We start from the raw sequence: 16,910 nt of genomic DNA on the forward strand, positions 1-16,910 counted from the left end.
CAAGTGCCAATGCCGTTTAACAAAATCCAGGCACTTATGCTTACAAGTAATTTCCATATTTGTGAGCATAAAATATAATTCATTACTTGGGTTGTTTATTTTATACAGCCTTTTTTGCACGTCTTCATCAAAGATGCCAATCATTTTGGAGGTGAATGTGAATATATAATTTGTTATAAGGTCACATTAGCTTACCAGCTTATTACTGAAGTGTTATTTTTCTGTTCCTGAGAAGAATATTGGTTTACTTTTCCATTTGGATTTCTCACATTCTTTGTGTAAAACAAATTCTCCTCTTGTCAGCATATCAATACCTGAGAAAGTATGCGTATGTATTTTCCCAGATAATGCATGAATGTGTATCCCGCCATACGTCTGCTCATTGGACCATCAAATTAGCTCATTAGTTCACCAATGTATTAATAGGGTATTCCTCAAATAATAGCCATCCCCATGTGTGGCACAATCAACAAGAAACGACAGAACATAAGGCAAATTTAACCAAATTATCTACTCAATATTTAAAATATGGTACTGATCTACACCCTATAGTAATAAACAGGTTTTAGTGTAACTAGAATTACAAAATGGGTTAGTATATAATAAAAAGTACCCTAGGCTTAATTTCAGTTATACATCTGCAACAACCTTTCTTGAAATAAATATGAGACATTCAGTCAGTATGGATGTTTCTAACTTATCCAAGAGTCCATAATTGTGACACTGCACGAGGCGTAGTCCGTGATATGTGATATGTGGAACGAGGCTTTGAACCTTGTCTCATACCTCCCAAAAGTGTCAATAGTTATTAATTCACTCCAGTTATCACTTGACAGCAAATTCCAGTGAACTACAAATAAAGAATAAACCTACAAAAATAAACCCCACAATTAGACCAGAATTAAAGTATCAGTAATGCTGCCCATGCTAGTATAACTAGTATGAGACGCCCAAGGTGCACCTAGACATATATTAAACCCCCAAGCATAGTTAAGAGTGCAGCTTATGTGTTTTACATAATTTATCAGCTTGAGGGAAATAGTAAAGCCCGAATTTCTTAAAACAATAACCGTGAGGAACGCAACATTTGAGGATGAGTACAGTTTGCAAGTGAATTACAAATGTGAGGACTTATCGTTCTGAATCTAACTGTATGGGAAAAGCCTTCTATTTTCACAAAGGACAACCGCAAAAGCACACTTATCTTGATTACGATCGAGTGAAGAACTGTGATGGGTGATGATAATTAATACCTCATATTACCTGTAATGTTCTTTCTAAAATAAGCTTTTTTCTTTGTACTCGGAGTAACTCATCTTCTGAAAACTAATGTTTCTGACTCTGACAGTAATGTTATTCATTTGTTATTAATACCCTGTAGTCTAAACCATTGTGTTTGCAAGGTGGAAATGATCATATCTGATGAGGTTGTTGACAGGTAAGAATGCACACATTGGCTGGCGTTACAGGTGCTTGAAAATTGTATCCACAGCCATAACTTTTTGACACAGTATGCAAATGCCGGCCATGTTCCTCGAGATAAAGCAAAAGCACTTCCCTCAGGCAGCACGTCTTCAAATGCACGGCAAATCACTTTCCTCCCATTTGAAAATGGTTCTCCAATGCCACATAAACCAGAACAGGACTTGGACCTCACAGGGTTTCAGAGTTCGAGAACTTATTTACCATCTGCAATGACATGTTACTCTCCAGTATAAAAGCTATACACGGACACGTATGCACTGGCTGGGATTTCTGTGGCAATGTACTATATGTCCTCAGAAGTCATTCTTTCTTCAACTGGGAGACATAGACATACATTTAAATACCCCATCCCATATATAACCATGAATTAAGTCATTTGCATTAGTACACCTGTTTTTTACATTGTATATCGATGCATTTGCATGTATACCGGTTAAGTTTAAGGCTCTAACATGTGATCAACATCAGGTCAGAGAAGGTTGATTAGACATTCAGGTGTAATGCTTGCCCCTTCATGGCTGGTTGAGTTCTGGACCAAATCTTGACCAATCCACACAACTTAAATTGTGATTGTCGGAAGTCACTTTCCATTATTTCTAAATAAAAACATGATAGGGTACAAGTTTGTGGTAACCGGTTCTCAAGGCTTTACTCAAACCACGCCGCTAACATATTTCATTTGGGCAATGTTGTGTGAGAAGCTGTGGCTTTGGCATCAGAGAAGTGTTCAAGAATTGTTGTATCCTGACCACACCGTGCGGTCTGTACTCTCAGATTGTTGCAAAGTAATCGTCTACACATTACATATAATAATTCACGTCAACAACAATTGTATTATTTTGTATGCATAAATGGAGAAAATGTAGTTAAATGTTTTTCATTGAACTCCATAAAACATTTCATTCTATGCATTTTCTTATTTGTCATTTGTTTCCCTCTGGAATGCAGTTCCGCAGTTCATTCTCTGTGTGTAATTTTATAACAGTTTTATAATGCTTTGACAACATGCCCTGGAGTCTACAAATTTGTGTTCTCTTTGTTACAATTCTGCTATAGTGTGATTTGGTTAGCTGGGGAAAAACAAGAAAAACAACATTATTTGAATACAAGGAAGTAAGGAACTGCAGAAACAGATCAAAGGAAATAATTATATTTGTCCATAGCCTAACCAAGAGAAAAATAATAGTGTTGACTTCATGAAAAAGGATTAGGAAGAAAACGTCGGATTCATTACAGTGAGGGAAAAAAGTATTTGATCCCCTGCTGATTTTGTACGTTTGCCCACTGACAAAGAAATGATCAATCTATAATTTTAATGGTAGGTGTATTTTAACAGTGAGAGACAGAATAACAACAAAAAAATCCAGAAAAACGCATTTCAAAAAAGTTATACATTGATTTGCATGTTAATGAAGGAAATAAGTATTTGATCCCCTATCAATCAGCAAGATTTCTGGCTCCCAGGTGTCTTTTATACAGGTAACGAGCTGAGATTAGGAGCAGTCTCTTAAAGGGAGTGCTCCTAATCTCAGCTCGTTACCTGTATAAAAGACACCTGTCCACAGAAGCAATCAATCAATCAGATTCCAAACTCTCCACCATGGCCAAGACCAAAGAGCTGTCCAAGGATGTCAGGGACAAGATTGTAGACCTACACAAGGCTGGAATGGGCTACAAGACCATCGCCAAGCAGCTTGGTGAGAAGGTGACAACAGTTGGTGCGATTATTCACAAATGGATGAAACACAAAATAACTGTCAGTCTCCCTCGGTCTGGGGCTCCATGCAAGGTCTCACCTCGTGGAGTTTCAATGATCATTAGAACGGTGAAGAATTAGCCCAGAACTACACGGGAGGATCTTGTTAATGATCTCAAGGCAGCTGGGACCATAGTCACCAAGAAAACAATTGGTAACACACTACGCCGTGAAGGACTGAAATCCTGCAGCGCCCGCAAGGTCCCCCTGCTCAAGAAAGCACATGTACAGGCCCGTCTGAAGTTTGCCAACATCTGAATGGTTCAGAGTAGAACTGGGTGAAAGTGTTGTGGTCAGATGAGACCAAAATCGAGCTCTTTGGCATCAACTCAACTCGCCGTGTTTGGAGGAGGAGGAATGACCCCAAGAACACCATTCCCACCGTCAAACATGGAGGTGGAAACATTATGCTTTGGGGGTGTTTTTCTGCTAAGGGAACAGGACAACTGCACCGCATCAAAGGGACGATAGACAGGGCCATGTTCCGTCAAATCTTGGGTGAGAACCTCCTTCCGTCAGCCAGGGCATTGAAAATGGGTCGTGGATGGGTATTCCAGCATGACAATAACCCAAAACACACAGCCAAGGCAACAAGGGAGTGGCTCAAGAAGAAGCACATTAAGGTCCTGGAGTAGCCTAACCAGTCTCCAGACCTTAATCCCATAGAAAATCTGTGGAGGGAGCTGAAGGTTCAAGTTGCTAAGCGTCAGCCTCAAAATCTTAATGACTTGGAGAGGATCTGCAAAGAGGAGTGGGACAAAATCCCTCCTGAGATGTGTGCAAACCTGGTGGCCAACTACAAGAAACGTCTGACCTCTGTGATTGCCAACAAGGGTTTTGCCACCAAGTACTAAGTCGAAGGGGTCAAATACTTATTTCCTTCATTAACATGCAAATCAATTTATAACTTTTTTGAAATGCGTTCTTCTGGATTTTTTTGTTGTTATTCTGTCTCTCACTGTTAAAATACACCTACCATTAAAATTATAGACTGATCATTTCTTTGTCAGTGGGCAAACGTACAAAATCAGCAGGGGATCAAATACTTTTTTCCCTCACTGTATATTGTACCTCGATGCTTTGCATTTACTGTCACAATTGACATTTTATTCCATACCATACGGTTAGATTCGACAATGGATCTTTACATCTTTTTAAAAGGTTAAACGGCTTTTCAAATGGTACACGAGGACTGCTCATGGATGAAACATTTATTTATCTTGGCTGTTACCATTTGCGCAGCCTACAAACATATAATTGGGGTCAGGCTCTGTAGTTTATCTCCAGATTTGAGCTTGTTTGTAGTTGATTTGGAAACAATTCAAAACAAGAACATTTCCCTGTTTGAAGAGATAAAATTAATAGTTTCATAGTTATTACAACTAAGCACATTGACTATAGTAAAGGCCAAATGTGATTCCCTACTGATTAGCACATTGATGAATTCAGATCACCTTACCTGCAACATCTGTTATATAATCACCTAATACTTCTCATGGACAAGATGGACAAGTACATATCTTTGATTTGAAGGAGGCCATTCCTCCTTCTGTTCCACTGAGCTGGCAAAACTTTATTCGAGTTATCGCGAAAGTTATTATTCAAGAAAGGACCTTGATTAACTTGGTCTGTTCAGACATTAGTGAACTCTTTTGCAATCTGGAAAAAACAATTAAATTGTTGGTAATGGGAAACAAATATATTGAAATACACAACATTAAATGGAAGTGATAGGGAGAAATGTTCTCCCTCAAAAGACAGGCAAACGAGGAACACTCAGGCCCCGCTTTAATTAGAATAACACCAGCGTAGTTTATTTGTCTTCGGAGACGAGCAGTCTAAAGTTTTTCTAAAGAGCAAGGTATCATATAGAGGATTACTCCTTTTTGGTGGCTGGGCAACTACATGACATCAATGAGGTTACTAAGGGACCCCAGACTTTATCACAGACTTCTTTGCCTCTGTTCTCTAAATGAGCTGGGATGAAAATGTTCTTCTAAAAATCAGCCACACAGAGACTACTGAACCTGGCCTACCCAGAGCAAAACACAGAGCTGAAACGCACATCATTTACACAATCCTGCTGCAACAGTAATGCAAAGAGAATACATTTGGCATGGTGACAGGGCGCTGTCCTGCATCCGTGTGAATCAAGTATACGTTTGTGTCAGTTTCTTGTAGCTTTACCAAGTGGAACATAGACTATTTGTGTACAGGGGATTGAACGTATACCATAGAATTCACAGAGGGAAAATTCGCACTAGACACCTTTTCAACAACAGGATTTTTTGTAGAATAGCAGGCTTGGTTGCTCCTTTTCATTTAAATGGATGTTATTTTTTGTAAGACTGAGATCAGATTTGGATGCAAGGTGGGTTGTGATTGTTGTGTATATTTAGGAATTTTGATAGAAAACTAATAGTGGTGTAATGTACTTACTTTACTTAAAATAAGATAACATTGTTGATTGTTCTAAATTGAAAATACATGCCTACAATTTTAAATGTCTGATGTTACATGTCAATGTTTTTTAATATAGTATGTGCATCAGTCAACATACAGGTGTAAACAAACACCACATGAACTACATGCAAACATTTTCGAATTTTATAAGTGTATACATTTTAAATCAAGGGAGAATATTTTACAGCTGTACAACATTCTGCTGAGGCCTGCTAAGATAAATGAATAGGAGACAAACAAATATCTACACACATACTTGATGTTGTTTTTGGCTTGAATAATAGAAAATGATGGAAAACACATGATATGAAAGCAGCTCAGTTTTTCACTGTCGCCAAAATAAAATATTGAGGGTCTGTTCATGAGAAGGGTCCCAAATGCAAGATGCCAGATCCAGTGTCTCCAAATGTCAGGCCACGCATTTCAGTGTGCAGAGCCAACCTGTTAATTTACATTTACATTTACTGAAATGCTTTGGACAATGTTGTCTTATTGTTGCAACAGACACCCATTAGTGTGGATAAATCACACAACACATGCAATATGAATCAAGATAAAACCCAGCATGAGAAATGAGGCTTGGGTTTAGCCCTCCCATTAATACAATAAACATAAACTGAACTACTTTTGGATGCAACTTAACCATTCATTGGAGGGCAAGGGGAGGCCTTGTCCACAGTTTATTCAGTCACCGCACCGGTTAAAGAATCATTAAAGAACACGCTATTGGTAAGATACAACATAGTTTGAATTCTGGAGGTGTAATCAACCTCACTCTTCCTTTATTCTTTGTGTTTGTCATTTATTCAGTCAATTTTAAATTGGACTCGACGTAACTTTTAATTGGAGAATATCCACGCCCTTTTTCCAGGCCTTTTTCATTCACTTTCTCTCTTTTTCCCCCACCCCCCGTCTTTCCTGAGCATGATTAAACACAGTGAAAGTAGGTCTCGCACACCATTCACCGCCCTGGTGCTGTAATAATCTGACAAGCTCCGTTTCTGCTTCAAACAGGGCCATGACTGGAATAACAATCATTTCAACTGTGGCTCAGTGTACTGTAAGTGCTTCTGTAGCCGTTAGATCTCGCTTTCACAGCTATGCACAGTATCTCTGCATATTCTCAGCTGCCATCCGCCGAGTGCCACTGCCAGGCTATTAAGGCCATAGCCAAACGCCTGTGCTCATACTAGGGCCTGGTATTCTGTTCACTGGCATTCGTTTCTGAACACTGGTATCTTTAAACGGACCCATTATTTTCAATCAGGAGGTCCCTACATAAAGGAGATTCTCATTAATGCATGCTTAAGGAGGGGTACTTTGCAGGTGCCAAAAAGGATTCAGACCCTTTGATCTCAGTATTGGGGGGCTTTCAGTTCAGTATGCATTGTGTGGCCTGACTGCAGGTACATAAGTACAAAAGCCAATTAGTGTAGCACTTCATGTCGCAGAATACTGGCAGGGGCAGAGCGGAAACACTTTGATTTTAGGCAGGTGTCGTTTTAAAATACCAGGAGATGTCTACAGTGAAGACAGGGGTAGCTTAGTGGTATATAATGCAAACCAAATAAGTAGGCAGGGTAATAATGCTCAAAACCACAATGATACATGAAATGTAAAGAAAAATACACGACCACAACGATACACGCTATAGGAACATCCATACTATTTTGTAGAAACAGATTCAATCAATTATACTGCATGAAAAGTAGATTCTCATTAATATTGATATTATTAATAGTAATAATACACCCGATGTATCGTTTGATGTCTGTTGACATTGAAACTGCCACAGACATGCAGGCCCCCACCCCCACCACTCTTCTTCCATTGTTGATGCTTTTTGCTGCTTATGATTGTGATACCAGAATTCTCTGGTATTAAACAGCTCCCTAGCACACCGTTCGCATAGCTCTCCCCGCTGAATTCCCCTGCCTTTCGCAGTCCATTGAAATAAGACTCCACAAGAATGGCATTAATTAGGCGAACATCAGACGTTAGTGAGCAGGTGCTAGATGTCAGCCTTGCAACATATGATTCTGTTATTCCAGCAATATCAAATGATCACTGTTGAGTATTTGGAAGTGGAAGCCAGGATAGTGTCGCTCTCTACCCCCTATTGTCTGGTCAATCAAGTCACACCTCAATCATATACTAATGTGTATACCAGACCATAATGAAAAATGACTGGAAGGGTATAAAATACAGTATTTTATAAGGCATTTCTACATTTATTTCAATGAAACGTGTCATTAAAAATGAACTAGTTCAATAAAGTATTCCTGCAGACCAACAGAGCTCTGACGAGTAACTGGACTCCAATACACATGCCTATGTATTGCTATAAGGGTTTATGTAATGTGCCTGCATTTTTTGTTTCAGTGTACTGTACTTACAAGCGTACAGTCCGAGGCACAATAGTCAAAGGTCAATTTTACATGGCTTTTCATTGGTCAACACTAGTCTGATCACTATCAGGGAAAGTGAAGCTCTATTATTAGTACTTTCTAGAAATAATAACAGTACAATTACAATTACTTTTAGGAAATGGGTAGCAAAGAGTTTGCAGCTCGGCACTCCCATCCATAGGCCTCCATATATCCATTATTACTGCAAACAGGACTGGAATCCATTATGTTCCTCCTCGTTTGTCTCTGCGTAGTTTTGTCTTTTAAACAGGCTTAATTAAGATACAGATTCCCAAAGCTCTGCGTATAGAGGCTTCCTGTTTGCCTCGTTGCTGCTTCCTAATGAGGAGCTCCGAAAACATCCACACAGAAATAAAAACACAGCGAGCGTGATCATCTGAGTGTAAAGTATGGACAACAGCAACACAAATGAGGGATGATGTAATCTCCCTGAAACTTGACTGGAGACACAGAGTAATGTGACTGTTGCTGTGGAAACTATTACTGTAGATTAGGTTGTCAAAAGGGTTTAGGACCACAGCGCCGACAAACAGAGGCCTCGGAGAAAGCTCAACAAAATGGCACATTTATAGCTGCCATTATTGTTTACTTACACAAAGGGAAAGAAACCCTATGTAAAAAGAGGCTCACGAAATCCCACTTCACACATCTTTGCGAGTGTGGGTTTTTATTAATGAAGCCAACGTGGAAGTCATCGCATTACTTCTCATGTCAAGAGATTATCTAGTAGGTTGGGTATGTTTTAGGAGGTGCACATGTTTCAGCGATATTTCCGTAGCAGATTTAGTTCATTCTTAACGTTTGTTGCAGAGGATAGATTATCCATCAGTGAGGCCCGCTACGCGCAGTCATAGGATGAGACGCGTTGCCTGAGGCTCGCTTTAAACTAGTACTTCTTCAATTATTTATGAAGCAACTGTATATCTGGGGAGAGGAAAATATGAATAATTGCATCAACCTCCAGAAACAACACAATACAGATATGGTTCATTATAAGGAAGATGAAATGAGAAAGCATTATTGGAAAAAACAACAACGGGTATTCGTGAAATGGGTTTAATCCCCAGCTAATGGGTTACAATTGATCACGCAAGAGATGTGTTTGTTTGTTTGTGTTTTGTTCCTCGACCCTGTAAAAAAGGCACTGAAGAAGACAGAGAGGGTTAAATACTACAAAAAACATTTTGAACAGTGCTGTATAAAAAGGACATGGATCTCAAGAATGGGTACTACTTATTGTGGTCGCATATCGGTCACCCGACGAGGGCTAAAAGTTTGATTCCTGTGTGTGACACCGTCCTGTCCCTGTCACAAATTATCCTTCTTTTACAGACTATGTGAAAATTGAGCCTGCAAATCTTTCCTTGCAAATAAATATCAGGCAGGCAACAATAAAAGGCAGCTCAGCATTGTCTTGGGATTGATGTTTTTAGTTTATTTTGATCCCCTTGAATTTCTGCCCTGGGCCAGCAGTGTGGAGATGTGGTTGGGGCTCTAGAGTCGTAACGGGGGGGGTTTCAGGTAAAAAATCTGAATGAGACACGGCTGCAGGGCTGGATTAGCGCCGGGACTTTAGGGGCTACAGCCTGGGGCCTCAGATTAAAGCTATAATTTATTATACAACCTATACTAAGTAGCATGTGACCATATAGATCAAGGTGGAGAATGGCTGTTTAACGAAGCAGCCTCAAGTCTCATCATAATTGTGAACTGATCAAGACTGTCAAGACAGGCACCTTTACTTTGCTTATCTGCTTATTAATTGTGATGCATTTAAAGTGGGTTGTTATATTAGATCTCTTAAAAGATGTGAAATTATGTTACCTACATAAATAAATAAATAAAATGCAAGAGCAATACTGAACATTTGTACAAAATGAGACACAAATGTACTTGGATAATACAAGTAATAAAAGCAAGTAAGAGCCCGGTTATTAAGTATACAATGAAGTATGTGGCAGCTTTGGATTGCTGATTTATTTTATTCGACTCTCTGCATTAGAGATACATACTTCTGTCGTTAAACTAGAAAATAAATACCACGTGCATTTACTGGGGGATTTCGCAGGAGAACCGAATCAATTTAGGGAGCCCATGAGACATGAGGAACACACATCTGCAAAATAATCTGCACGTTTTAAGACCGGAGAGTTTGCAGTTTGCGTTACTAATTTATGTTTTCTTGCACGAAGCTCAGAAGGAACAGCTGTGGTAAAGTAAGGAGCGATTGTAATGAATGTGACTGTATTTTACATATTTTAACGTGATTCAAGTACTACTATAAAAATAATTGGGACGAGAAGTGCAGCGTGGTAATATATCATGAACCACAGTTATAGTGAAGTTATTTTATTTAAAACTGGATGTGTGCTTAGATTTGGGTGAGGGTTTAAAAAAGAAAACGACAAAATTTGAAGACTCAGACCCCCATTCATCTTAATTGTTGTTAAAGTTAACATGGGCCTGTACTGTTACTCGAACCTTGACAGAGGTGTGCCGCACAGGTTGTGCCAGTAGAAACCCAACTGTGAGAATCAGTAACCATGTGCATTGAATTGGATACCAACATCAAACAAATAAAGTACTTATTTTAGGCATAATTACACTTCTTGTTCTGATTCATTATCAGAGCTTAAACAATTCATATCTATTTAAACACATAGAAAAGTCAAGCAACTCATAGCCAAAACATGAAATCAATGGATACCTAGTAATACTTAAGAGTTTTATTACTTATCCCTAATGTTTAACTGAGTATAAAGCACCAAACCCACTGCCTGCCTCCCAAAACACATGGTGGTCTCAGAAGAAAACACTGAATCTGCATGAGCATCTATTGGATTAACGACACTTTAGATTCAAACATCACATTGCAGGGCAGCACAGAGAGAAGTCCTGCTCAGATTGGGGCGGGAGTGACTCAGTGATTCCCTCTGCCCTGGACTTATATTATTTTGCTTCAAATTCTCTTTCTGCTCAACAGTTCGACTGCAACCCCCCAGAGACTCATGATAGCCCGGACAGATGGCGGCCTTCAGTTCAGCCGTCCAGGGTTTCATCACAGAAGCATCTTAATGTAACAAAGTGAATCCCAGCCTTTCTGCCCCCTCTCTCCGAGATAAAACCCCTTCAAATTCAGGGCATCCATCGCACAATCTCATTGGACTTCATATGCCAAGTCTCAGGGTGATTTCGGAAAGGATTATAGTATTATAGACATTCAGTACGCGTTATTGTTTGGCCTTCTCTCTTTCGAGGTTTATTTGTGGAGACTAAAAAAGCACTTGTTTAAAGTGAAGGTTTGTTTTTGTTCTGAAGTTGTTTATTTAAACCTGTTAAGTATCCAAATATATGACACAAATTATAAGTTTTTTCACCTGCAGAAAGCCAGTAGCATCTCAGCTTTCTTGTAAGACACCTGTACATGAAATTATATTTAAAATATCAGATTAATTAATTATACACTGATCAAATAAGGTGTATCTGAAAGATCTGCGTCTCTCCCAGTCTTATAACCAAAGGGTCGTAGTTTCATATCCAGGATGAGACGCTCCTGTTGTACACTTGCAGAAGGTGCTGTATTCAGAGTATCTACGTAAAAAACAACTTTATATAATGCACACCATGTAAGTTGTTTTTGTGAGCCAAATAAATTAATGATAATGTTTTGCCTTTTTTGGACTATAAACGCATCTTTTTACATTTCTACTACCTATAACCCTTTGAACTTGATTCCCTTCTTGAGGTCCGAGCTCCTTTTACATTACTTCGGAGATCATTCCACCACATTCTTGGCTATATTTTAGTTTTTCTGCTTGCATTTTCATGATGTATTTGATTACTCCAGCAATGCAGGGCTTCTGTAAGCACATGTTCTTCAGTATGACAAACGATGACTTGAATGAAGAGATACAGGATGTTTCATACATAATTAAGCAATGGCTTAACCCTGTGCCCTAAGGTGCTTTCTTGCTGTTATCAATAATTAAAATCCATTGCCTTCCTCTTTATTCTACGACTCTTTATCCCCCCCAAAAACATTAACTCTTTAAACCTAATTTCTCACAGTTTGAAGACGATGCCAGATTTGTGCTTGCGTCCCCCTAACTTTGTAATGTAAAAGCGCCTGGTATACCTCAGCTAGAAATGGTTAGAATAAGCCAAGCCAATGTCAGTGTCTCCTCTCACAGAGTAGTCCATGCTTTTAACACACAGCTACCCTTCTAGCTTTAATGTGTCAGCTGACAACAGAGGAAGGCACACTACAGAGAAAACTGAACTGTAAGTATGTATTAATGTATGTTTAATGCCACCAATCATTAATACCACATGCCTTCTGTATACTTGCATATATATGAAGCTTACTTGAACTCTAGATTTGAAATAGATGACTAAATGTGCATATTTGAAGGTGGCAGAATGTTATATATACTGTAAAAGAGTGTAACAGTTATATATTTGTGCTGAATCATTGTCCAGCTTACATTGAAAGGCCTTTTTTTGCATAATTAACAGCAACTGCATTTTATGTGAGAGTGTAACAAATTCTCCAGAATCAAAAACTCATTTTTCCTCCCTTTCTCACCCGGAGCAACCATCAGGCAAAACAAGCCGAGCTTTTGACATTTCATTTAAGAATGACCTAAATATGAACGATAATTTCTGGCTTCATGTAAGCAACATATCTCGATTCAAATAACAGAAGGAGTGCGTCCAGATTGACAAAGGGAGGGCAACCCCCCACCCTCGCTCCCCACTCCGCTCTTTTCCATCTGTCAGCACAATGTCAAACTGGCGACAAAGGGATTAGCGGTGCCATTAATCTATTTGGGGTCAAAGGTCATAATTATCTAATGGTTAGTTCTTGGGGGAAGAAATTAGTCTGTTCCCTGAAGATATTGTTTCACAGAAAGCAGTTTTGGGGCGCACCGTGACAACACAAAGCCACGCCACTCTTCTTTGTTGATATTAATATGTATATATGTATATATGAAGTTCATCATGTTGCATGTGTGCTAGAGGCAAGGGGGAGGACAAAGAGAAGTCAGGGTAATGATGGGAACCGCATCCAGGATCTAACAAAAGGGAATGTCGAGCAAACGACATACTATGAATAACGGTGTTTAATTATATGCCAACACAGTTTTGAAGGAAAATAAAAAGGCTCCTCTTTAATGCAATTAAATATTCTCAACAATTGTTTCAAAAGCAAAAACAGATCCATTTCCCTCCACCTAATCCCACCAAAACGGTTAAAGTCGTCAACAAACATCCCCATAATGTATTTCATGCATAGCTTAGTTGTCTTTCACCATTACGAGTCTCTGGAGCCCAAAACTCTTCAAATCGCTTTTGTAAACATTTGTACATTCTTATTTGCACATTCTAATTTGTACATTCTTATTTGTACATTCTTATTTGTCATTAAATGCCTTATATCTACTTTGAATATACACACACACACACACACACACACACACACACACACACACATACACAACCAGGCAGAGGATAAAATAATGGTCTGGGCTGGAGCATTTTGTTGACGTTGCCCATTCATTAACATTTCCCTCTCCCCCTGCGGCTGGCGGGTTTTGGACCCCGCAGGCCCCCGGCTCCTCCGCGCATGTCTAATCGACCCGTGTGGTCGTCATGCCAACAGGCGCTGCGCTGCGCTGCGAATAGACCGGGCACTTCAGTGCAGTGACCCAATTACAGTGTGTCAACAAACTCACTGGGACAATGGTGAATCAGACACATTACAAAGATTAAGCTCCAGGGGAACCGAAGAGAAGCCTGGGTCTAAAAGCTCAGATGCTGGCTTCACCGGGGGTTAAAAAACCAAACAAAAATATAATAAAAGAGGAGACACTCACTAGCTGTAGTTATTAATGTTAGCATCGAAAATATTGCCAACCATATTGTTTTGCTGTTTATTTTTGGTCAATGGTTTTAATGTGTTTTTTTTTTTCAGACCCATCCCTGATAGTGTTTGTCTCAAAGCGGGCTTACACATGATTGCACTGAGACGTTTAATTCAGCTTTGCGGTGGCTTCTGTATTAGAGAAGGGTAGTGCATGCTGTTATAATGTACAGTAGATTCCCAGCTAACCAAATAACATTGTGGCAGCAGTGGAATAAAGTGGACACAAGACAAAGTTCAGTTGTGGCGACGATTCTCTCACAGTATCTTTGTCAGAACCAAAATACAACCAAACTACAACCTCACACAACGTTGCCAGAACTAAATATGTGTTCACTGGACAGCCTCTAACAGCCAGTGCCTTATAAACCCATTTTGAGAGAGCTGAGAGAGCTACTAGTAAGATGAGCTTTGCCCATTGATACACACATACATTTTAAAATGAAAGGTTTTAATTTCTATTGATAACCCACACTTTTGGAATAGGCAGATTCACTACCACAACTCAACAACCAGAGAACAAAACCACATACAACCCATATTTGAACCTCTGCTCTCCAGACCAGTCAATAGTCAACTGAGGGGCCCCGATGTACTGACTGTGTCCCCGCCTCAATGCACACACTGTGGGGTATTTTGAATCATTGTTATGGCTGGTGAAGACTGCTGTGTAATTACTGTAGTGGTTTCATCCTTCGGGGGGAACTATTGTGTTTAAATTCACAGTGGGATGGTTATTTAATTACAATTGTTGCTGTGGCAAACGAGATTCATTAAGTGGATACCCTTTCTTAAGTGTAGCTGTGTTTATTGGTGCCAGTTATTGATTAATAGGGATTTGGATTGCTTACCAAAGGAAAGTTTATTTTATGATTAATGCTGTAAAAATAACGTGGATTTCCCTATATGTTGGTGGAAAATATAATTCCATTTCTAATTAAATGTTTTAAATATTGTGTTTCAGTGATTCAACAACTGCTCTAGTTCTAGGTATAGAAAGTTTAAATAATGTAGTAGTTTTTCTCCCCGTCACTCAAAACACTGCAAACATGACTCATATGCTGCTGTTTCACGATGGGATATTATGGGTGTCATTACTGTGCCTTGTTCAGAAATCTCATTAACATTGTATTTTTTTGGCTGTTAACTGTTTATACTCATAATAGGTTTGTTAGAAAAGAGGACGCAGACTTTTCTACCCCTACAGGTGGCTGAATCGAGCATGACTGTATCTAGCTGTGGAAATATGGAAAAAGCACCATTTAAACCACAAAATGGGAGTCCGAGTGTTTCACCTCCACAGTCATCCCGAGCAATGAATCGAGTGAGCGTTGGTGCATCAGGCGCATTGTCCAAAACGTAACCTGACAGCAACATTTAAAATGCGCTGACCTTTAATATTGTAACCAAACACAAATTACAATACTCCGAAATGAGCCTGGAAACCCACAGCCAGCAAAGACAGGAAAATGACAATCACACGTGGACGTTGAAGGTGAGGAAATGAAGACAAGGGGGACTTCTTAACACGGGGCATGGTGGGCGTATGTGTATCTGTATGGAAAACAAGTACAGCCCCTTTCTGAGGATTGCCATACATTGGGAAGGATTCAGGAAACAGCTGCCACTGCTGGCAGATCAAATGGAAACTTCCAACAGAGAGCCGTGATGGCACCTTTTCCTCTGGTTGTGTTACTGAATATAAGTGTGCATTGATTGTTTGGCTTTAAAACTGTACAATAGGTGGAAATTATCGGACACAATTATTTATATGCGCAAAGAAAGGCGTTTATCTAAGAGAGTAGCTAATAGAGACTCATTACTCCAGATTATTTCAAATGTAACATCTACAATACACTGGTGCATTGTAACTGGATGGTGGCCTGTCGACAGCATTAGAAAGACCAAAGATAAATTGAATTCCGTGGTCCCCTTGTCTGTATTTATCCATACTTAGGACCAGATTAAAACATAAATGCTTCAATCCACCTTCCAATGGCTAATAGTCTCCCTTGATGGCAGATTTTCCATTTAGTCATTTGGCAGAGACTTCTTGCTTTGTCCAAAGTGAAATCCGACAACAAGAACTGGTGGTAAATTAAAGGCAATTGAATTGAAGTATAGATTGAATTCATTTTCAGCACTCGATTGACTGTTAAGAACTGAAATTGAATGAGTTTGTACAATAAAGACCAGTGAACACATATCATCTGGTTCGGTTTGTTTATGATTTAAACCTCACTCAGCCATACTGTTAAAGGGATGGCCCTGGAATGCACATGTAGCTAAAAAATACTACATTATTTTCTGCTTCAACTTTTTAATTGTATTTCTCTTATTGGAGGACAGTAGTATTTTTTAACTAATTAATTAACTAATTAACTAATTCTCCATCTAGAAAAAAAGAGTCATAATCAACACTGCACATTTAAAATGACGTATTTTAAAGTACAAAACATTGACGTAAGCACTGTTAAGTCTGCATCAGTTGTCAACACCAGCCAATTTGAAATTTCCAACTAATTACGGTAAAAGCAGTATTTGGAGGCTTCACCATCGAAGGCAGTGCAATAATCCTCTGGAAAGAACCTGAGAGAACAACAAGGCCAACAGGGGATGGCTAATTTTCATCTCAGGGACACAGACTGGATCAGTGGGGGATGGGGAGGCATCTGAGAGAAAGCATCGTATTAAAATCCACTGGTGCTATTAACACAGAACAAACATTAGAGGGAAACACATGATGCCATGAATGGGGTCAAACACCTGCAAAGCACAATACAGGCACATACTGATACGGTTCATTGAAACGGGGCAGGTAAATCGCTCGTTTTCTTGCTTCATTTTCCCCTTT

At 39.3% G+C, this 16,910-nt stretch overlaps 1 protein-coding gene across 3 annotated transcripts in view; it reads right to left on the bottom strand.

Moving 5' to 3' along the window:
* The window catches only part of gpm6ab (glycoprotein M6Ab), an 80,898-nt gene that overhangs the window by 28,201 nt on the left and 35,787 nt on the right, over positions 1–16,910 (bottom strand). The gene's annotated exons all lie outside the window — the stretch shown is intronic.

Source organism: Amia ocellicauda, chromosome 12 (assembly GCF_036373705.1).
Source record: "Amia ocellicauda isolate fAmiCal2 chromosome 12, fAmiCal2.hap1, whole genome shotgun sequence".
NCBI lineage: Eukaryota > Metazoa > Chordata > Actinopteri > Amiiformes > Amiidae > Amia > Amia ocellicauda.